The 24623-nt window shown below is 34.0% G+C and overlaps 2 protein-coding genes across 3 annotated transcripts in view; one reads left to right on the forward strand and one right to left on the reverse strand.

Annotated features, from left to right (window-relative positions):
- rk (rickets) overlaps positions 1 to 5312 on the reverse strand; it is a 667150-nt gene extending 661838 nt beyond the window's left edge. Inside the window, exons 1-2 of one of the 2 annotated variants that reach the window (XM_067764097.1) lie at positions 5236 to 5312; positions 4793 to 5030 (exon numbers count right to left, since the gene is read on the reverse strand). The gene's annotated coding sequence lies outside the window, so the exon portion shown is untranslated. Of the gene's footprint in view, positions 1 to 4787; positions 5031 to 5235 lie in introns of those variants that run through there. The other variant, XM_067764098.1, reaches the window with a different exon arrangement.
- Positions 1 to 24623, forward strand: part of LOC137239137 (cGMP-dependent protein kinase, isozyme 1-like) — a 94762-nt gene that overhangs the window by 21269 nt on the left and 48870 nt on the right. The gene's annotated exons all lie outside the window — the stretch shown is intronic.

The raw sequence follows: 24623 nt of genomic DNA on the forward strand, positions 1-24623 counted from the left end.
ATGTCTGTTTCCAATTGAAAATACTTTTTTCCACTTTTTTTGTTGTTATTTTGCCCGGGAGTTGAACCCAGGACCCTCGGCGTGGCAGGCTGAGCACGCTACCACCAAACCACGTCGACCACCATACGACGCACAAATTCCTAGGCGATTTTATGAAATTACTCCAACCGATACGATAAGAACATCGCAATAGAGTATGCCGAATTCAGAAAAAATTTATCAGGTCATATACGTAAGAGCTGTGAATCTACGTAAATACGGCATAGCATCACAAAATCCAATACGTGACCAAGTATTTATGGATTAAAAAATATTGAAGATAGTTTTATAAGATAATACTCGTCCAAAAAAAGTGGAGCATCAGGTGGTAGTTGCTTGAAAAAGTATTTGAAACAAACTTCAATTACTCACCTTACCTGGAATATAAATTAACCCTCTCTTCTTGATTGTGCGATTTCCACTTCTTTTTTTTCATACATTTCCATTGATTTTTTCTAAAAATTGCGATTCACATTTCAGAGCACTTTTACATATTTAGCAACTCTCACTTCACTTACATACATTTTTCATTTTTTTATAATAACAAATTTACAGCAATATTGCTTAATATTTTATTACAAAAAGCACTTTTAACCACTTTTTTCTTGCTTTGCGCTATAACGATTTTTTAAAAGCAACACTTTTGTATATACACAAGTATGTATGTAGGTATGCGCATTGAATCGGGAGATAAAACTAATTTCAACTTGCAATATTACTACCAAAGAGCACACACAGAAAATTAACATTATCTATGAAACGGTCTAATGTACATATCTAATTACAAAACGCGCATATATAACTACATACATACATACATGTGTATAGACTTTTTCTGCACTTCTGGAACATTTGTGCTTCCACAGCCACTTGTTGTATTATCGCGGCTTGTGAACTTAAAATTTTCTTATATAAATGCAATACACTGAACTTTTTACATTTTCATATAAATAAATTGATCTTAGCTTACTTTTAATTATAACTATTTTTTAATAGTAATTAATATTTCATAATATTTCACACACTTTTCACTCGCGATTCAACTTACGTGTTTAAAGTTTCGCGACGGAACAGGAACTAGCAAAAATTACATTTTCGAACATTATTTCCATGTGTCGTCTTCCTCTAAATCACTACACAAACACATCAGTATACTTCGAATTCAAAAACTACCGTTAGGTCTATGTACATAGTCTCTCGCATGCATCTCTCTACTCAATCAATCGACTACCATTCCTGAATTGAACTGCGCTGTTAGCCAAAATTTTTTTCGCATAGTGCTTGGCACATTTGTATAGACTGCGGGGTTCTGTGAATTTGTTCTGGGTTCAAATTCCGTTCTGTTTAGTTATTTTTTTTTTTTTACCGAAATAAGAAAAAGTAGATAATGCACCAAATTAAAAATTTTTTCCGATAGAGCGCGTTTTCTTACAAAGCAAAACCTCTTGAACGTAGTGTACATACCATAATTTTGCTAAAACCTACACTTACTTAAAACTTATCTAAAATGAGGAAAATATTTTCTTTAAATAATTTCAATATAATGCGGAAGAATTTCTTCTTTTTGTTTAAAACTTTTCTTTAATTTGAGAAAAAGTTTTTCAAGGTTCGAAATGAGCTCACGGCCAGAACAATAACTTTTTGTAATGATTATTGTTTTTTTTTAATTTTTCTATAATTGAAAATTTGTATTTTGTTTTTGGAATAGTAAGTCGAAATTTTTTCAGACAACCTGCCATAGCTGCGCAGATAGATCCATTTCGAATTGCGCTAAGCCTTTATCATCACTGCGCTTTAGGCACGCTGCGCTAACCACAGCGGTGGTTTGTTTGACTGATAAATTGCGCCATTTGTTGCAAGACACTGATAATGTTGGATTTGTTTATTGGTTTATTAACAATTGTTTTTGTTTTATCGGCCTATTGATAAAGGATTAAATATTCCAAAAACAAAATACAAATTTTCAATTATAGAAAAATTTAAAAAAAAACAATAATCATTACAAAAAATTATTGTTGTGGCCTTGAGCTCGTTTCGAACCTTGAGTGTGGGCCTAAGAAATAGTACTCGACTGTAAAATTGTGGAGCTCGACTAGAAATCCGTGACAGTTACACAATTAAATTTTAAATTTTTTTTTTTTTTTTTTTTTATAATTGTCTCCTTTTTAAGAAAAGTTTTCCTAGCTGTTGAGAAAATTACTTGCGTAAATTAAGGAATGGTTTCTATGGCGCAAAACCAATCCAATATTTTCTTTGTTTTCAGGAATTTTTACGAACTATTTTTTGCGTGTTTCAGAAAAAATCGTTTGAATTTCAGAAAATGTTAATTTGGTTGCCAAAATGGTTTATTTTATTTCAGAAAACTCCATTCTATTTTCAGAATAGGTAAGCAAATTTCAGAATGTGCACATTGGCTTTCACAATATAAAAAATGAATTTCGTTATTTTTAAAGAATTCCATGAAAACTGCAACTATTTTATACCACATTGTCGTAAAAACCAATTTGTTTGTCGCGAAAGTGTAAGGTCTTAATACTTAGCAGCAATGGTCAATACCTGGCGAGAAGAATGGAAAAGAAGCAAAAGCTACCACGCATTGGTTGTTCTCGAGCAGCACAACACGCTACAACGTTCTATGCATACGCAAGTCCGATGCGAGTTATGAATGTTGGAGAATTATTATGTTTCACAATTTTCTAAATATACATATGTATCTATGTATGTATGTATATACAACCCGGTATATATGTACATATATCCTATTTTAACTTATATCCACAGAATGGATAATTGATGTAAATTGGAACGATTTTTCGTCATCGGCGTTGTGCCGGTTTGTCTCGATACCAAATTTGACAAGGGATGACGGAAAATCGTTCCAATGTACATGTTATGTGTTATTTAATACATTTTGATATCTAACTGCCGATTTCCGATATTTCTGAAATCCAATTTACACATTATGGAATTTAGTTAAAAAATCTGAAATCCATTTTCAATTTTCTGAAATCAAATTGCCTTTTCTGAATTTCTAATCGTACCATCTGAAAACCAATTATCTATTCTTAAATCTAAATGAAAAATTCTAAAATCCAGGTACCTATTCTGAAATACAACTGCCCTCTTCTTATTTCAATCTGGTAGAAGTGTAGTAAGGATTTGACGTTAGCTTTTAGAGTAGGGTAGGACGGCCTGAAGGTTTAATGTGGCCACATAAATCGTTCCCGAGATGGTCGGGCCAGCACCTTAATGGTGCTGTGGTACCGGAGCGTACCGGATCTGTATCCGGCAAAGGACCATCACATCGATAACACTCCCCAAAGCCTTCGGGGAGCAACCTTATCGCTACAACAACAACAACAACAACGAATTAAAAATACCTCATATATTTTGTAGAGATATAAATAAATGTTTCGGCGCACATCAGCTTTTTCTGATTTCGATAAAAAAAGAAAAATTTTAAAGAAAACTGAGCGGGATCCGAAATCAGAACAAATTAAAACAATGCTGAAGATTACAGGTGATTGAATCGAATTATTTACGAAAACTGTGGTGCCCTATACCAACCCAAATTACTAGGACTTAACGTCTACGCCGCAGTTAGGGTTAAATTTTCGGAGAATATTTTTTATTCCATTTAGAAAAGCTGTTCCACGCGCTCAAATTTGTGGCTTGGCAAACCCTTCGATTGTGTTTTGTGATGAAAAATGCGTCTGGGCCCTATTTGAGTCCTTATAGAACCGAAAAGGGACTAGTCTTATAATCCCATATGGCTACAAAGAGGATTGGTCCGACCTATCCCTTTCGGGTATAAATGAAATAAATTGTTGCCTAAGTAAATGGTAAAGGCTAAATAGAGTTACTCCTACCCCAGAAAATTTTGAACATTTATAGTGCATGCAAAGAACATAAATGGCTACCCCGTGTATTAGCTGATATTCACAAACGCGCTGTCAATGATAATAAAAATTCATTAGCAAATATTTCATTCATTTCAATTTTCTTCGCCTAAAAATATGTGAAGTTTCGAAAATAAATTGTCACGATCAGCTAGTTTAGCAGAGTTCCACTTCCACACCGCCATTTTATCCAGGGTAAAAGTGCAACGCTTTTGCGTTGCGAGCAGGCAACAATTTTTGACAAAAGAACGAAATATCCCGTAAAGACGTTACCTGCTTTTTAGAACAGAACAAAATATATTTACAACCCATGCTCGGCGTACAAAAAGCGTAACACTTTTGCCAGAAAAGAAAACGCTATAAGAAGCTTTTCATGGAAGAAATACACTCGGCGTACTTGCCAAATCACTACCGAGTGGCGACCCCGATAGGAATTTTTGTTTCCAATTGAAAATACTTTTTTCTACTTTTTTGTTGTTATTTTGCCCGGGAGTTGAACCCAGGACCCCCGCCGTGGCAGGCTGAGCACGCTACCACTAAACCACGTCCACCACCATACGACGCACAAATTCCCAGGCGATGTTATGAAATTGCTCCAACCGATACGATAAGAACATCGCAATAGATTATGCCGAATTCAGAAAATATTAATCAGGTCATATACATATGTAAGAGCTGTCAATCTACGTAAATACGGCATAGTATCACAAAATCCAATACGTGACCAAGTATTTATGGATTAAAAAATATTGAAGAAAGTTTTATAAGATAATACTCGTCCAAAAAAAAAGTTGAGTATCAGGTGGTAATTGCTTGAAAAAGTATTAGAAACAAACTTCAATTACTCACCTTACCTGAATATAAATTAACTCTCTTCTTGATTTTATGATTTCCACTTCTTTTTTTTTTCATACATTTTTATTAATTTTTTCTATAAATTACGATTCATGTTTCAGAGTACTTTAACATACTTAGCAGATTTCACTTCATTTACATACATTTTTCATTTTTATATAATAACAAATTTACAGCAATATTGCTTAGTATTTTATTACAAAAAAACACCTTTAACCGCGTTTTTCTTGCTTTGCGCTATAACGATTTTTTAAAAGCAACACTTTTATATATACACAAGTATGTATGTAGGTATGCGCATTGAATCGGGAGATAAAATTAATTTCAACATGCAATATTACTACCAAAGAGTAAAAACAGAAAATTTAACATTATCTATGAAACGGTCTAATGTACATACCTAATAATACAAACGCGCATATATAACTACATACATACATACATGTGTATAGACTTTTTCTGCACTTCTGGAACATTCGTGCTTCCACAGCCACTTGTTGTATTATCGCGGCTTGTGAACTTAAAATTTTCTTATATAAATGCAATACACTGAACTTTTTTACATTTTCATCTAAATAAATTGATCTTAGCTTACTTTTAATTATAACAACTTTTTAATAGTAATTAATATTTCATAATATTTCACACAATTTTCACTCGCGATTCAACTTACATGTTTAAAGTTTCGCGACGGAACTGGAACTAGCAAAAATTACATTTTCGAACATTATTTCCATGTGTCGTCTTCCTCTAAATCACTACACAAACACATCAGTATACTTCGAATTCAAAAACTACCGTTATGTACATAGTCTCTCCCATGCATCTCACCGCTCAATGGATCGAATACCATTCCAGAATTGAACTACGCTGTTAGTCAACGTTTCATTAGCATAGTGTTGGGCGCAGTTGTATAGACTGCGGCGTTGTTTGAATACATCCTGTGTTCAAATTCCATTTTGTTTAACTAATTTTTTTTACCGAAATAAAAAAACGTAGATAATGCACCAAATTAAAAAATTTTGCCCATAAAGCGCGTTTTCTTACAAAACAAATGCTCTTGCACGCAGTGTACATATGAGCCGTTTATTTTGAAAGTGGCATAAGTCATTTCATGTCGTTTAGGTTCAGTGATAATTTGTTTGTATCTCTCCTCGCCTCCAGTTTGTTAGAGTCCAATATCCAAAAGATGCAATTCTTATTATTATTTTATAATTGTAGAACCATCTATATATGCATTCGTTCAAAAATAACAATGCATTTAAGGCCACGAGTTGGAAATGACTTATCCCATTTTTAAAATAAACGGCTCATATAATACCACGAACAGTATTCCTGCCAAGATTTCAAGGGTTTTTTATTTCGCCCTGCAGGACTTTCTCATTTTCTTCTACTTAATATAGTAGGTGTCACACCCATTTTACAAATTTTGTTTCTAAAGTTATATTTTGCGTCAATAAACCAATCCAATTACCATGTTTCATCCCTTTTTTCGTATTTGGTATAGAATTATGGCATTTTTTTCATTTTTCGTAATTTTCGATATTGAAAAAGTGGGCGGGGTCATAGTCGGACTTCGGCTAATTTTTATACCAATTCCAAGTGAGTTCGGGTAAGTACGTGAACTAAGTTTAGTAAAGATATATCGACTGGGCGTGGCTTCAACCGAATTCGCCCTTTTTCACTGAAATAAGTCATCGTCGTAGACTCTAAGCCCCTACCAAATTCCACAAGGATTGGTAGATTTTTGTTCGAGTTATGACATTAAAGTATCCTAGAGAAATTAAATGAAAAATGGCGGAGCCACGCCCGTTTTGAAATTTTCTTCTATTTTTGTATTTTGTTGCATCATATCATTACTGGAGTTGAATGTTGACATAATTTATTAATATACTGTAAAGATATTAAATTTTTTGTTAAAATTTTACTTTAAAAAAATTTTTTTTTTAAGTGGGCGTGGTCGTTCTCCAATTTTGCTAATTTTTATTAGGCATATATATAGTACTAGGAGTAACGTCCCTGCCAAATTTCATCATGAGATCTTCAACGACTGCCACATTACAGCCTGCAAAACTTTTAAATTACCTTCTTTTAAAATTGGGCGGTACCACGCCCACTGTCCAAAATTTTAATAGTTTTCTAATCTGCGTCATAAGTTCAACTCACCTACCAAGTTTCATCGCGATATCGAAAAAGTGGGCGTGGTTATAGTCCGATATCGTTTGTTTTGAACAGCGATCTGAGATGAGTGCTCAGGAACCTACGTACCAAATTTCATCAAGATACCTCAAAATTTAATCAAGTTATCGTGATAAAGGACGGAAGGAAGGATGGACGGACGGACAGACGGACATGGCTCAATCAAATTTTTTTTCGATCCTGAGGATTTTAATATATGGAAGTCTATATCTATCTGGATTCCTTTATACCTGTACAACCAACCGTTATCCAATCAAGGTTAATATACTCTGTGAGCTCTGCTCAACTTAGTATAAACAAGTAAGGAAGGTTAAGTTCCGGTGTAACCGAACATTAAATACTCAGTTGAGCGCTATGGTGACAACATAAGGGAAAATAACCATGTAGGAAAATGAACCGAGGGTAACCCTGGAATGTGTTTATATGACATGTGTATCAAATGAGAGGTATTAAAGAGTATTTTATGATGGAGTGGGCCATAATTCTATAGGTGGACGCCATTTAGGGATATCGCCATAAAGGTGGATAAAGGTTGATTCTAGAATTTGTTTGTACGATATGGGTATCAAATAAAAGGTGTTAATGAGTATTTTAAAAGTGCGTGATCCTTAGTTCCATAAGTGGATGCCGTTTCGAGATATCGCCATAAAGGTGGTCCAGGGGCGACCCTAGAATTTGTAAGATATGGGTATCATATGAAAGGGGTTAATGAGTATTTTAAAAGGAAGTGCGCCTTAGTTCTATAGGTAGACGCCTTTTCGAGATATCGCCATAATGGTGGACCAGGGGTGACTAGAATGTGTTTGTACGATATGGGTATCAAATGAAAGGTGTTAATGAGTATTTTAAAAGTGCGTTTGACTTAGTTCTATAGGTGGTCGCCTTTTCAAGATATTGCCATAAAGGTGGACCAGGGGTGACTCTAGAATATGTTTGTACGATATGGGTATCAAATGAAAGGTGTTAATGAATATCTTAAAAGGGCGTGGGGCTTATTTCTATAGGTGGACGCCTTTTCGAGATATCGCCATAAAGGTGGACTCTAGAATGTGTTTGCACGAAAAGGGTATCAAATGAAAGGTGCTAATGAGGCTTTTAAAAGGGAGTGGCCCTTAGTGGTATATGTGGAAGCGTTTTCGAGATATCGACCAAAATGTGGACCAGAGTCCACACACGCGCTGTCAATGATATAAAAATTCATTAGCGATTGTTTCCTTCATTTCAATTTTCTTCGCCTAAAAATATGTGAAGTTACGAAAATAAATTGTCACGATCAGCTAGTTTAGCAGAGTTGCACTATCACACCGCCATTTTAGGCACGGTAAAAGTGTAACGCTTTTGCGTTGCGAGCAAGCAACAATTTTCACAAAAGAACGAAATACCCCATAAAGGCGCTACCTGCTTTTTAGAACAGAACAAAATATATTTACAACCCTTGCGCGACGTACAAAAAGCGTAACACTTTTGCCAGAAAAGACAACGCTATTAGTCTCTTCATAGGACATGCTGAAACAAAAGGGAACAGTTAAACTCATACAAAGAGATCAAAACTGGCATCGGTCGCATACTCCTTTGCGATTCATCCCGGATTCATCCTAGACTAATCGCATTTTTCGCAAGGTTACTTTGAGATATATGTTACGGATGTGTATGAGTATGTATGCAAGCTATATTTTTCTAACCCATTCACGCAACCCTACACATTTTTCGGTTGACCTGATGAATTTTGCCCTTTAATAAATTGTCGATCATACTCTGTGGATTCTGATTGATTACAAAGGAATACAAAATTATGGGCCACAGCGTTATTCGAACCAAGAAACTACAAAATTCCTAACCAACTATCTAAAATCATTTCGTTAAATAAGCCAAATGTGCGATGAGGAAGAACAGATAAATTTCTGTAGATGAGGAAGATGGCAACATGTAAGTGGGGAAATGTTTATAGTTGAATATGTATTTGTTAGTTATGTTTGCAATCATGGCGGAAACATACAAGGTGGCAGAGTGGTGACATACTTACAGACATAAATAAAAGTTCCATGTACTATGTTTTTGTTAATTCGATGGAGTAATGTCAAAATCGTACTGCTCCGGAAGTTGATGTATGAAATCAAATAAAAAAGTACTAACACCACTCTACCTAAACAAAGAATTAGAAAACATATGCACTTACACATTTATGTTTCTTCGGCCTTAAGCCCATTTTTAGTAGTGAATGCCGGACAATGAGGCAGTGAAATGACCATTTTTAGTGGCAAACATGAATTTGCATATTTTGCTGAAAATAGGTTAGTCGAATACACACACTCGCACTTCTCAAATGAAATGGTGGTAAAACAATTGCAAATGTGTCTTGCAAGGATAAGTTACGACCAAATGTGTACCCCTTTTCAAATGCTACAAATAGCAAAACGGACAAACACATAAATCGAAATAGGCGTCGCTATAAAGTTGGTCAGATAAAGTGTGTTAAATTTAGAATTTTAAATTTTAAACACAGTTTTAAATACGAAGAATTTAGCTTTTGGCATTTTTAAACGATCGTATGGAAGTTTCCTTAGAAAAGAAGAAAAAAGAAATTTCTTCTCGAACAAATTTAAGAAATCGTAAGCTCAGGTAGTAACAGCAAGTGTGGAGTGCTGGCGATTGTGTACTTTTGCAGTGCTTTGCATCTATCCATCAGAGTCTCCCTCCTATTTTTTCTTTAGGGACCTGGGGCCCTATTCAGTAACTATGAGTTTTGAAATGTACATTTTTCTTTCATACAAATTATATGAAGAAAAAGTGTACATTTTAAAACTCACAGTTACTGAATAGGGCCCCTGGATTTCATAAGGTGCGAATAGAAATTCAGAAAAGGCAATTTGATTTCAGAAAATTGTAATTCAGAATTTTTAATTAACTTCCAAAATGTGCAAATAGGATTTCAGAAATTTCGCAAATCGGAAGTTAGATATAAAAATGTATTAAATAACATATAACATGTACATTGGAACGATTTTCCGTCATCCCTTGTCAAATTTGGTATCGAGATAAACCGGCACAACGCCGATGACGAAAAATCGTTCCAATTTACAACAATTATCCATTCTGTGGATATAAGTTAAAATAGGATATATGTACATATATGCAGGATTGCATATACACACATAGGTATGTATATTTAGAAAATTTTTAAACATAATAATTCTCCAACAGTCTACCCTCTCATCGCAATTGCGTAGCGTGTTGCTTGCAGCGTGTTTTGCTGCTCGAGTACAACCAATGCGTGGTAGCTTTTGCTTCTTTTCCATTCTTCTCGCCAGGTATTGGGGCCATTGCTCTGAAATATTGACACCTTACACTTTCGCGACAAACAAATTGACCTTTACGACAATGTTGTATAAAATAGTTGCAGTTTTCATGGAATTTTTTAAAAATAACGAAATTTTTATATTGTGAAATCCAATGTTCACATTCTGAAATTTGGTTACCTATTCTGAACATGGAATGGAGTTTGCTTAAATGTATGAGCTTAGCACCACATGTCTTGTTGACCTCTGAGTTAAAATTTTCATTTGCCATTATGCAAGTGGGCCTTATTCACTGAGATAACTCCTACATGTAAATATTGTGAGAAAAGCTCAATTAAATATCCTTGATTGCAAAAAATTAAGAAACACTTTTCCCCAAATTAAAGAAAAGTTTTGAACAAAAAGAAGAAATTCTTCCGCATTATATTGAAATTTTGTAAAGAAAATGTTTTCCTCATTTTAGATAAGTTTTAAGTAAGTGCAGGTTTTAGCAAAATTATGGTATGTACGCTACGTGCAAGAGCTTTTGCTTTGTAAGAAAACGCGCTCTATCGGAAAATTTTTTAATTTGGTGCATTATCTTACTTTTTCTTATTTCGGTAAAAAAAAAATACAACTAAACAGAACGGAATTTGAACCCAGGACAAACTCATAGAGTGTTGCAGCCTATACAAATGCGTCAAGCACTACGCTAATGAAACTTTGGCTAACAGCGCAGTTCAATTCAGGAATGGTAGTCGATTGATTGAGTAGTGAGATGCATGCGAGAGACTATGTACATAGACCTAACGGTAGTTTTTGAATTCGAAGTATACTGATGTGTTTGTGTAGTGATTTAGAGGAAGACGACACATGGAAATAATGTTCGAAAATGTAATTTTTGCTAGTTCCTGTTCCGTCGCGAAACTTTAAACACGTAAGTTGAATCGCGAGTGAAAAGTGTGTGAAATATTATGAAATATTAATTACTATTAAAAAATAGTTATAATTAAAAGTAAGCTAAGATCAATTTATTTATATGAAAATGTAAAAAGTTCAGTGTATTGCATTTATATAAGAAAATTTTAAGTTCACAAACCGCGATAATACAACAAGTGGCTGCGGAAGCACGAATGTTCCAGAAGTGCAGAAAAAGTCTATACATATGTATGTATGTAGTTATATATGCGCGTTTGTATAATTAGGTATGTACATTAGACCGTTTCATAGATAATGTTAAATTTTCTGTGTGTGCTCTTTGGTAGTAATATTGCAAGTTGAAATTAGTTTTATCTCCCGATTCAATGCGCATACCTACATACATACTTGTGTATATATAAAAGTGTTGCTTTTAAAAAATCGTTATAGCGCAAAGCAAGAAAAACGCGGTTAAAGGTGTTTTTTTGTAATAAAATACTAAGCAATATTGCTGTAAATTTGTTATTATATAAAAATGAAAAACGTATGTAAGTGAAGTGAAAGTTGTTAAATATATAAAAGTGCCCTGAAGCATGAATCGTAATTTTTAGACAAAATTAATAAAAATGTATGAAAAAAAGAAGTGGAAGTCACACAATCAAGAAGAGAGGGTTAATTTATATTCCAGGTAAGGTGAGTAATTGAAGTTTGTTTCAAATACTTTTTCAAGCAATTACCACCTGATACTCCACTTTTTTTTTGGACGAGTATTATCTTATAAAATTATCGTCAATATTTTTTAATCCATAAATACTTGGTCACATATTGAATTTTGTGATGCTATGTCGTCTTTACGTAGATTCACAGCTCTTACGTATATGACCTGATTAATTTTTTCTGAATTCGGCAGAATCTATTGCGATGTTCTTATCGTATCGTTTGGAGCAATTTCATAAAATCGCCTGGGAATTTGTGCGTCGTATGGTGGTGGATGTGGTGTAGTGGTAGCATGCTCAGCCTGCCACGCCGAGGGTCCTGGGTTCAACTCCCGGGCAAAATAACAACAAAAAAGTAGAAAAAAGTATTATCAATTGGAAACAAAAATTCGTATCGGGGTCGCCACTCGGTAGTGATTTGGCAAGTACGCCGAGTGTATTTCTGCCATAAAAACTTTTTATAGCGATTTCTTTTCTGGCAAAAGTGTTACTTTTTTTTACGCCGCGCAAGGGTTGTAAATATATTTTGTTCTATTCCGCCTTTACGGGGTATTTCGTTCTTTTGTGAAAATTGTTACCTGCTCGCAGCGCAAAAGTGTTACACCCTGCATAAAATGGCGGTGTGGCAGTGCAACTCTGCTAAACCAGCTGATCGTAACAATTTATTTTCGTAATTTCACAAATTTTTAGCGAAGAAAATTGAAATGAATGAAATAATTGCTAATGAATCTTTATTATCATTGACAGAGCGTTTGTGAAAATCAGCTAATACACGGGTTAGCCATTTATGTTTTTGCATGCACTATAAATGTTGAACATTTTCTGGGGTAGGAGTAACTCGATTAAGGCTTTACCATTTACTTAGGCAACAATTTATTTCAGAAAAGAAAACGCTATTAGGCAAAGTTCATTTAGCTTGCATATGCAGTTCGGAGTCGGCATAAAACACGTAGGTCCTGCCCCACCAATTGAAGAGAAAATGAGCATGACGCGAATTGAAAGAAAAGCTCGATCTCCTCGCAGGTAAATCGCGCCAAGTAGTAATTTTTTTTTCAATTGTTTGTGTATGCCGTATTTATATACGTTCAGTCATAAGTAAGAACCACTAAAAATCGGAATTTTTGCAATCGCTAAACTTTTTACTAGGAATGTAGTTATTTCGCCATTTTGAGGTCAGAAGGAAGTAATTTGCTAATCAAAGATGTCATTTGTATACATTTAGTTGTTATTGTCTCTCAGTTCTGTTTTTTGCTTGCGCTTTATTGCACAATTTAAGATCGTAAATTGGATTTTGCTTAAATTAAAACAAACCACTTTCAGTTTGTAGCCGTATTTGTCACTACTCATAATTTCTCACACAATTTTCTCCATTCACAAATCTAAAAATTTTACAAAAATCGCCTAAAACACAGAGCAAGCCCCTTATTAAGAAGTTTTTACATTCAAATTTGTATTATGCTCACGCTTCTACAGTTTTGATTAAAACCAGCTATCGAAACAAACTTTGCGAACGCTAATAAACATTAGTTCACACATACATATATAGCTGTCTAACCATTTTGTTTTCGTTTGTCTTTTTTATTTTTTCTTTCTTTATCCTTCTACAAATATTAATTTTTTGTTTGTTTTCATTTGCACAAGTTGGTAGCGTGTATGAAAACAAAAGAAAATATTCAATGCTGCTAATTAATTAAGCTGAAATCTTTGCTTTGTGTCCAAAATTCTAAAACTGTTTATGTCCTTGTTAGGGCAGGTTTTTGTTCCACAATATTCACCACTTATTTAAGGTTTTTGGGAGCTGGAAAAAATATCAATGGAATATCGAGAGTTTGAGTCATTATTGGCACTTTACAAAGTTTATGAGTAAGCAGACTTTCCGCTGACAAAATCTGTAGCCTATGTGCGCTTTTTAAAAAGTATATTAAGTCAAACAAAGTTATATAATAATGTAACGAATTTACTGCAAATACTATTATTTGCAATCTTCTGCTAAGTTCGAATCACTAAACTGTTGAATAAATAACTCTAATATTGAATAATGGAAAAATGGCCTTTATTAAGTACTTCACAATAACACTTATACTTTGCAACTTGCTTGCTTAATAACCAAACTGACTGATAGCTTAAATGAAACTGATCTCTCGCCTCCACTGTTGTCGTCCTTCTATACTGTCCGACCTCCTCGTTGCATATTTCTTGGCTTTTCTAATTCCAGAACTTACTAGTTAGTTATAAATTTCTCAGCTACAACAACATATGTATAATTTTTATAGCTTCTCACATACCCCATGCGCTTGTATGTGTGAGCGACACTTCCACAATCACAATTGCATACCTTTAGGATCATTTCAGATAAGATATCTGCATGTGTTTGTGCATCTCTTCCCGCTGCGTGTACGTACATAGGTGTAGACGAAATGATTATATTACCGATGTGCATTCACGTCACTGCTTAGCATCGGCATAGAGATGGCAGTACCCCCTAGTGTTGCTAACATTCGTAACAATAATAATAATGTCCCTTACGTAACTTGGCATTTTGCCACTGAAATTCGTTGCAAAACAAAACAATAGCTGTGTCCGATTATTCTTAGAATTCGAAAGTAGTATCGATAGTAAAGTCGATAGTTTTCTTAAATATGGAAAATACTAATCATATATTTTATTTCTAATTTCTGTTTTGATGTACGGGTCCATTTTTCGCTCTTATTTGGGATCGAAACCTATAAATAAAGTTTTGGTTGTAAAGATGGAGAATCGGGCAATTGGCGAGCTTTGGGCAATTTTGCTCGGAGTGCTTTTGTTTAGCTATATTTTATTAAAATAATTTCTTGAAGGATTGTGAACAAACAAAGAAATCTATTTGTATTATGGCACTATTGTGAATGTTATTACTGCATTACCGGCAGTTGCTACCATACGCCAGATTCTAGCGCAAGCTGTAAGTTTTAATTGATTGATAGAACAGCCGATTTCTGTTGATATTTGATAAGAGACTTTTACATTGGTTGCGCAAGCTGCGCATGGGTCCGGCTCGTAATTTTAAGCTCATTTAACAGAGACATGATTTTTTGTTCCCGAAAAATTTGTAAGAAATCGTTCATAATTGGAAATCGGTTCAGAGTTAGAAACCGTTACCAAATTATTAACCAATTTTAATTTAATAAATGGTTCCAAATTACAAACGCGATTTAAAAAATGACCGGATTCAAAAATTGTAAACGTTTCTAAAATAGTAAACGTTTTTAAAACAATAACCGGTTCTATAACCTGTTCTAATGAAATTTGAAGGCTCTATAAAACTAGCCGGTTCCATGAAAAGAAGGGAGACTCTGACGGATGGATGCAAAGCACTGCAAAGAGCAAAATTGCAGAATCGCCAGCACTCCACACTTTGCTGTAACTACTTGAGCTTATACTAGGTTCAAACACACACCAAATTGGCAATTTATACCATTTGGGCAATTTATTACGCAATTTGTCATATAATAAATTGCCAATTTAAAAAAGATTGCGTAATAAATTGTTTCAAACTGCAAATGCAACATTGTAAAGTGTGTTTATTGAGTATATTTAAACGTCAATTACGCATGGCTGAACTATATTGTTGGCGCATCTCATCAGCTGATTTTATGTCTTTCATTTCACTGGAGTAGGGATTGTCAAAAGAAGATGGCAAACTCAAAATGAAACCAAAACATTGAACACATTTCCTTACAATGCACAAAAATTTCAAAGTGTTATGTTTTCAGTCCATTCCATTCACCTAATACCATCACGCACATTTTGACAGTCTTAACAAAGATATGTTGTTACTGTAGAGATGAGCCAACCAGCTATCAAATTACTATTGTATAAGCTAAATAAAGTTGTATGAACACCACTCAATTTAAATCGAAATTGTCTCAATTTATTTTTCTGTTTGAACATAGTATTACGATTTCTTAAATTTTTTCGAGAAGCAGCTTCTCGTAAGTATCGCCGAGCTTCTCGATATTCAGCTTAATTGTGGAATTGCCAGTATTATATGTAGAGCTAATTTCCCGAGCAAAGCAATAATTTGGAGAGTTTAGAATTGAAAAGCTCGGCTTAAGGGATTCTCGAAACTCAGTTCAGTCAACAAGCTCGCGACCCTTACGAGTATTTCGAGATTCGAGAATCTCGCGAGAAGTCGAGTTCTAAATTTCTTTAATCTCGCTTGCGTTTGAGAAGAATTCGTAAGCTTTTAAAATTATTATATATATTTTTTGTTGAATTTTTTCATAGGCTAATCCGATCTAATCTAAATTATTATTATTTTAATATAATTCGATATAACTTGGAAGCCAGCAAAATAATGATAAATATTCAGCACGTGTCTACATTACTTACTACGTCATATTTCTTAGCGTAGCGCTGTAAAAATATTTTTTTTGCAATAAAAATATTATTCAAACGATTGAAAACTATTCAGCTCATACCAATTGCGTAAAATTGGAAAACAATCGATTAGTAATTAATTGTCTTGTAATAAAATTTACTGTTTTATATAAATATTGTTTTTTTTTTATAATGATCTAGCTACTTTTAGAACTTTATCATTTCCTCTACTACATATGACGCATTGTTGTGATATTGCGCGTATTATTAGTTTCATATCATCGAAGGTTAATTGTACTACAACGCATATGAATATGATAAGTGTCATCTGAAAGCAATTAACACAATGACGGCAAAAAGCAGTAGCGTTTTATCGCAAAAGGTAACATAACACTATGAAGGCCTGAAATAGTAAATATGACTAGAACTGAAGCCGACTTAATGCTTTGGAGCGCTTCATGCAAAGGCAAATTTTTTACTAAATCGGAATAACGGCCAACAGAATTTAGGGAATGTACTGCAAGGCATTCATAAAGACGCTTTTAAAGACCATAATATTCGTGAAAGAATGAATATATATATGCACGTATGTTCATGTAAACATTAAAAAAGATTTCAGATAGCACGGAAATGTGGAAGAGAGTAAGGGTAATATTCTATGATCATGCTGTTTTTAATAATAATACTTTCGAGACTGATGTTGCAGAAATTTTAGGAAGCACTGAGACAATTTAATATGCCTACAGGGACTATACCACTATTTCCTGCTTCAGGTGTTCTCAAAATATGACTGTGCCGTAATCCGTAGACATTGGTGAAAGAGTCATAAAATTACTATAAAACAGAAATTCGCGAATTAAAATTTTAAGTATTTTGTTTATGCATTAATTTGGCTGCTTATCTTAAGCATTTTGTTTTTTTCGTAGATTTTTTTTCCAAATCACTAAAGCCTTTTATTGGTAGATTTATTGACACTTCTATAAACGCATATTAATGCCCTTTGAGAAATAAAATTTGTAAATTCAAGCCGCGTTAAACTCCAAAGAGAGTTTAGGCCGAGCTTCCTTCCGATTTGCATCGTACTCCTTTTAATTTTTTCTACAAATTGGCGGAACGGGACCTACATGTTTTACGCCGACTTCGAACGGCATCTGCGAGGCAGATGGGTTTTCACTGAGAAGCTTTTCATGGCAGAAATGCACTCGGAGCCTTTGCGACCTCGCTTGCTTTTCTAATTAAAAAGAAAAATGTGCCTAAATTGTTGATGCTGCTTTTTCCGGCATTTGAACACAGGACCTTCGGTGAGGTAGGCGGAGAACACTACCACCACACCACACGGCTTTTGTAGAGAGAAATAGTCGAAGATTAATATTTACGTAAATAGTGCAGTGAAACCATTCCGAATGTCTCTTATTCAATCGAAGGCCGTAACGTTTAAAAACGACGATCTCGTAGCATCCCCGCCAAGGCTGTCAACAATCAAAATCGAATAGGCTTTTTAGTCAGCATCAATATACCGTTTGTCTATGCTATAAGGTAGCCAAAAGGAAATTCACTTTTTTTCGGCCGTCATATGCTACACTCAAAAAAAAATCCTAAAAAATTTCTGAAAACGAATAAATAATGGGACTTATTTTGCGCCATAGAAACGCTTCCCTTAATCTAGGCAAGTAATTTTCGCAAACATTAAGTTGCTTTTTTCGTCAGCTATAGGAATCATTTTCTTAAAAATAATAAATATAATTAAAAAAATCAATTTTTTTAGAGTACGCTTACACAGCCCCCGATTTTGATCGCCCTATGCCGGTCGTAATCGTCCGATAAAAATAAACACATGTATTTAGATGAGCGTGTTTACATTTCAACCGATCGCCGAATTGGTGTCGACGTTGGCGTTTATCACTACCGATAAATTCGCGCGTGTTCAATTTTATCGTCCGATAAATTGCATGCATTTACTGTGAAAAATAAATCATTTGTGCGATGGACTGAAAAATTGATTAGGATAAGCACAAAAAAGCATAAACGCAAGCGTATTTTTGCGAAAAAGTATCTTACAAAAAGCTGCCGGCCGATAATCGGTTGCAATTTCAACATCAGCCCGGCCAATTTCATCAGCTGATTGCAATTTTTCGGTTTATCGGTGACTGTGTAAGCGCACGGCCGTGAGTTTCAAGGCGATGTGCTCATTTTTACATTCGAGTACTTTTATTCAATGAGCTAACTCAAATTTAACCTCAAATTAATGAAAAGTTTGATACAAAAACAAAAAATTCTTACTCACTAACAGGGCTGTTCAAAATGTTTATATTGAAGTGCAAATCAAAATACATATAAAAAATTATATACACACTGAAAGTTTTTTAAATCGAAAAAAAAATATAAAAATTTTAGTTAAATATTTAAAGAATTTCGATGGTCCCCTTAGTGAATAAATTTTGATTTACAATTTTTCTCAGTGCTACAATATTTTTTTAAATTTTTTTTTGGTATCAAATTGTTATTGTTAATTTGAATATCATACCGAAGTGCATTGGCTTCATATGGAAGTGCTTTTTCTTTGCACCTTCATAAGAAATTCAGGCACTTTTATATGAATCGAATTTATATGTGAGGACATATGGGAGTGCTATGAAATTCTGTTTATATTCAGAGTGTGAATTTGTATCTGTGCCTATTCTTTAGGGCTATAATTGTATAGGGGTTGAGTAGCTCTGCTCAATAAATTTAAATGTTCCTCAGTTTAAGGAACATTTTTTTAGGAAATGTTTGCCTCTTTCTAAATTAACATTCTTTTTCTGAGTGTATTGTACAATTTTCTGAAATTATTTTAGTAGCAAAATATTTTCCTCAAGCGTTGAATAACTTTACTTTCTTATTCCTGAATTGCACGGAAAACACCATTTTCTTCACATTACTTATCCCCCTCTCCTTTGTTATGCCTGCAACCTGGATGATGCTGAAATAATATTATTTATTTAGCTCAATAATTCTAACCGCAACTTTAAATTATATTACCATAGTGCTAAAAGCAGTCAAAGTGTCAACTATCTTGACTCTCGTCAATTCATCAGTAAAGTGAATCCATGCGTTGACAGTTTTATGCGGACGGTTCCTGTTTCGTCGTAAGCATACATTTTTCGTCGAAATATCAATGTCATATATTTTAATGGCAAGTCATTTATATATGTATATTTAACAACAAATTCTTTGCAAAGAAAAATTATATCACTCTGAGTCTTCAATCGCTTCACCAACTCTCGTTTGTCACTGGGTTGCTAATATATTTTATTGTGCTAAATTTATAATAATTTAAGTCAATCAGCTTATAATATGACCACAAGCGCATTTTTTATTTGATATGCTTTTGAGTTTTAAAATTGTATCTGTAGGTGAGCTCTTTTAAATTGCATATGATAAATGTTTACATTCATATTAAGATATATTTGTGTGCATAAATAATATGCCAAGTTCGTGCTACAATAATTTGCACGTATTTTATGGACTTCAAACAGCTAAAGATATTTGATTTATTATTCAACTTAAATAGCAAATACAAATTAGAGAAAAGAAAAAATAAATGCCAAGAAATATATTACAAGAATATTCAATCACTTCAAGAAAGCAAAATTTCTGATTTTTAAATTTATAAAACTTTTGTGAAGAAAATACTCAATGGCTCCAATGTTCTTATCAAATTGCACGCCGCTGTAGAAGTGATATGTGTACCTTAATGCTTACACCGGATAGTCAGACGACAGTCTTCTTACTTTTTTAATAATTTGAAAAATCTTGCTTTCCGCTCCGTCCCGGGTATTTTGAAATCTGTTTATAGTAATTCAGTTGAGTCCAAAAAATATATACATGAGAACGACTGTATGCAAGGGGGATTTTTCGAACTGAAAAGCAATGAGTTACGCCACCAAAAGGGGAATGTGAATATACATACATAAGAATGGAAGTAGGAACAGCAACAAACATAGGAATAGGAAAGGAAAAGGAATATAGGAATAGGAAAGGGAATAGGAATAGGACTAGGAATCGAGGAATAGTAAGAGGAATAGGTAGAAGAAGAAAAATAGGAACATGAATAAAAAGAAGAAGTGTATAAGAATGGAGATGGAGAAAGAAAGAAAAGTCGGCAATGGTGAGAAAAGTGGAAATAAAAAAGGAAAGATGTAATAAACAGGAAAAGGGGGAGACATTTTTCGAATGCCTATTTGCAACCACGGAAACATCTGCCGAATCAGTTAGTTATTGTTTTTATTTTTTATCTACTAGCATTTGAGTATATTCCACAGGAAGTAGCACCGTTTTCAGATAACAATTTAACTCAATAACAAAGATGCAAAGTTGTTATTGCAAATATTTATCAAAATTAGTAATTTTTTTCTTTTAGCTACAGTAGCGAACATAAAAAGAGCGATGACAATTTTTATCAAATTCCATTAATTATATTTATTTCGATATTTTGTGAAAAACCTATGAATATTGAAAGCGAAATTGTTCACACCTATTTCGGCAGCAAACACAATCAATTTTTTTTTATTTTTGATATTTTACGAAAAACTATGAAATTTCGAGAAATTTGTATACAAATTTTTGAACTTTTTATTGCGATTTCGCTGAATTTTTTTTTTTATTGTAGGTCCGGCAAACGTCGCAATGATTTTTGGCAATTTTTTTTTTCGAAAGCTGTTTCCGGTTTTCTTTATATAAAAAAATTCGAATCTTTCGTAAAATTTTCTTGAAATTTTTTGGAAACGTTTTTGAGACTGCTTTGCATAGTTTCAGTTAAAAAATCTATAGAAGTTTTTGTCATAAAATATCTACACCTCTTTCAGGTTTAGCTCAGAAAGTTCCAACTGAAGTTAAAAAAATTACAAGTGAAGCTCAGCAATTTCAATTGAAGTTCAAAAATTTACAATCGAAATTCAGAATTTTCAATTGTAGCTCAGAATATTACAATTGAAGTTCAGAAATTTCGATTCAGTTTCTATTTGTCAATTTTGAACATCAATTTTAATTTTCGGTACTTCAATTATAATTTCTGAACTAAAACTGAAAATGTGTAAAATAAAGAGAAAAATAAAATCGGCAACATTCTGTGAAAATTGCCACTATTTTTATTATTTTTGCGTTCATATTTTGTAGTTATAATATATACATAACACCGTTTCAAGAAAAGGAAGTTTCTTTTTTTAATTTAAAAGCTTGAATTTTAGTCGTCTAGGTGACTTTTGCCGGTGCTTGGCAAACAACGCCATTCATACCTGCTTCGTGATAAGTGACGCTAATTGTGAGTGCCCACGGAGACTTGTTTGAGCTGTCTGCCTCACACCATGAACATTACAGGAAGGGCCATAAATCTTCGGGGGAACTTTTCTCTCTTATACCCTCCTGTTATCGACACTTTCTATTACTCCGCGCTATATATCAGAGGATAATTTTCGTTGGCAGAGTGAGAACTTAATCTCTCAATTACTTACTCAGTTCAAAGAAGTGCTTGTTGGTAAGAGTGATTCTCAGTAGGCTCAGCTTGTTTTCGCTGGATTTTCGATAGAGAAAGTTCTATACAGTTGCGAAATTACATACATCACATGTAAGGTATGTATGTATGTATGTATGTATTTATTTAATGATCAAAATGATTAGTACAATAAGATTTGAGGTCTTTTATAGTACAACATGAAAGGAAAGATAGTTATAAGTAGTAGTACAAAAAGAAAATAAACAGTTACATGATACTGATATAAACAGATATATGTGTATATATATATATATATATATATTGTAAGCCTATCCATAAAAGCTAATTTGTAATTTGTAATTTATTCTAGTATCGTGATCAAATACACGGCCAACCTACATACTATTATCAGAAAAATAGTTATAGATAACATTCTTATAGTTGCTCCTACTTATACTATTTCTTATAGCATTGGGAATATAATTCCAGGTACGTACAGTGTTCACGAAGAATAGTCTAGTCGACGCAACAGATTTAAATGTGGGTACTATAAGGTCGTTTGAACGAGCGGATCTTGTGAAAGAAAGCGTCTTAGTGAGCATGAGTCGGAAAAGGAAAATGCAGCTCCTGGCTTTGAGATAGTTTGATATTTGACATCCCAGAAGGCTAGATTTCCAACGGGATATGTGGTCGAACTTCGAAAGTCCATACACATAGCGTATTATATGGTTAAAGGCCACGTCTAACCGATGAGCCGAGTGCGAGTCTAGCTTATTATATATCAAATCGGAAGATGTCAAATAAGGTAAAATTAATTGGCCAGTCAATTTATGACGGATGTTACGAGGAGTAAACATCGCCGATAGCCTCAGATTTCGCAGTGCGCCATACACCCTTCCTATAGCCTGGTTAACGTGGTCCGCGTTCACCGAAACCTCACTTTATTCGAACCTTTATTCGGACTATAAAAGGCAGACGGCGCCCTTGTTAAGGCCAACTATATCAATATCATCAACTTATGCTAGCATTTAATAAAGATTCTAAATTACGAATTTTTTTTATGAAACGATCTTATAAACGCAAATGCTTGCATATACCCTGCAGCAATTATAGGAAACACTCGGGCAAAGCACAAGTTTCCCACTGCAGGTATAATGAGCGGGACAATTGGTAGACATACTTCAGCGTCTAGGTCTGAGGTATATGAGTTTAAACTAATTACTAAGAAACAGTGGCCATTTTATAACCACCTACGACTGAACCATAACAGAACGTGTTCTAAAACTCTGCAGGGAGGGACATCTGCAATTTTGTAGGACATCACAATTGCAAAAGTGTCAGTTAAAAACACTGCGAGGGGCCAGCATTAGAACTGGTACCGTCTCTCAATGAGATAGTTCTGCGCAAGCTCGGAGCTAACAATGCAGGGTACATACAAAGATGTGTTAAAGGTAACCGAACCCAAAGGTTTTAAGAGCAGAAATAAGATATGTGTATCATCTTATAAATTTTTTTCAACCTCACCGCAATGCTCGCCGTTATGAATTTTCCGCTTGTCAGCAACGACGACGTGTTAATTTAATTTAATAAGCCGCAAACATTACCAAGCAAAAACAAAAAATATTTGCAGTGATATAGGTAAATAAACAAAAAATAAATAAAACTAAAAATACTCATTCATAGCAAAGTAAATTTCCTGCCTGTGCATTTTGCTAATCTTTGCGCATACATAATAAATTCATACAGACACACATATTTATTTGTTTTAAGTTATTTTTTTACTAAAAATAGCATTGAATTTACACAAAAAACAAGTAAAGAAGGCTAAGTTCGGGTGTAACCGAACATTACATACTCAACTGGGAGCTTTGGAGAGAAAATAAGGGAAAATCACGATGTAGGAAAATGAACCTAGGGCAACCCTGGAATGTGTTTGTATGACATGGGTATCAAATGGAAGGTATTAAAAAGTAGGGGAGTGGCCATAGTTCTATAGGTGGACGCCATTTCGGAATATCGCCATAAAAGTGGACTCTATAATGTGTTTGTATGATATGCGTATCAAATTAAAGGTATTAATGAGGCTTTTAAAAGGGAGTCGCCCTTATGTGAATGCGTTTTCGAGATATCAACCAAAATGTGGACCAGGGTGACCCAGAACATCATCTGTCGTGTATCGCTAATTTATTTATATATGTCATACCACGAACAGTATTCCTGCCAAGATTCCAAGGGCTGTTGATTTCGCCTTGTAGAACTTTTTCATTTTCTTCTACTTAATATGGTAGGTGTCATACCCATTTTACAAAGTTTTTTCTAAAGTTATATTTTGCGTCAAAAAACTAATCCAATCACCATTTTTCATCCCCGTTTTCGTATTTGGTATACAATTATGGCATTTTTTTAATTTTTCGAAATTTTCGATATCGAAAAAGTGGGCGTGGTCATAGTCGGATTTCGCCCATTTTTAATACCAAAATAAAGTGAGTTCAGATAAGTACGTGAACTAAGTTCAATAAAGATACATCCATTTTTGCTCAAGTTATCGTGTTAACGGCCGAGCGGATGGACAGACGGTCGACTGTGTATAAAAAACTGGGCGTGGCTTCAACCATTTCGCCCATTTTCACAGAAAACAGTTGTCGTCATAGAAGCTATGCCCTTACCAAATTTCAAAAGGATTGTTAAATTTTTATTCGACTTATGGCATTAAAAGTATTCTAGACAAATTAAATGAAAAAGGTCGGAGCCACGCCCATTTTGCAATTTTCTTTTATTTTTGTATTTTGTTGCACCATATCATTACTGGAGTTGAATGTTGACATAATTTACATATGGGGTATTCCATCCCATTTCGACCAATTTTGAACCCGACCCCTTTAGAATTGGCTGA

Source organism: Eurosta solidaginis, chromosome 2, assembly GCF_040869045.1.
Source record: "Eurosta solidaginis isolate ZX-2024a chromosome 2, ASM4086904v1, whole genome shotgun sequence".
Lineage (NCBI taxonomy): Eukaryota > Metazoa > Arthropoda > Insecta > Diptera > Tephritidae > Eurosta > Eurosta solidaginis.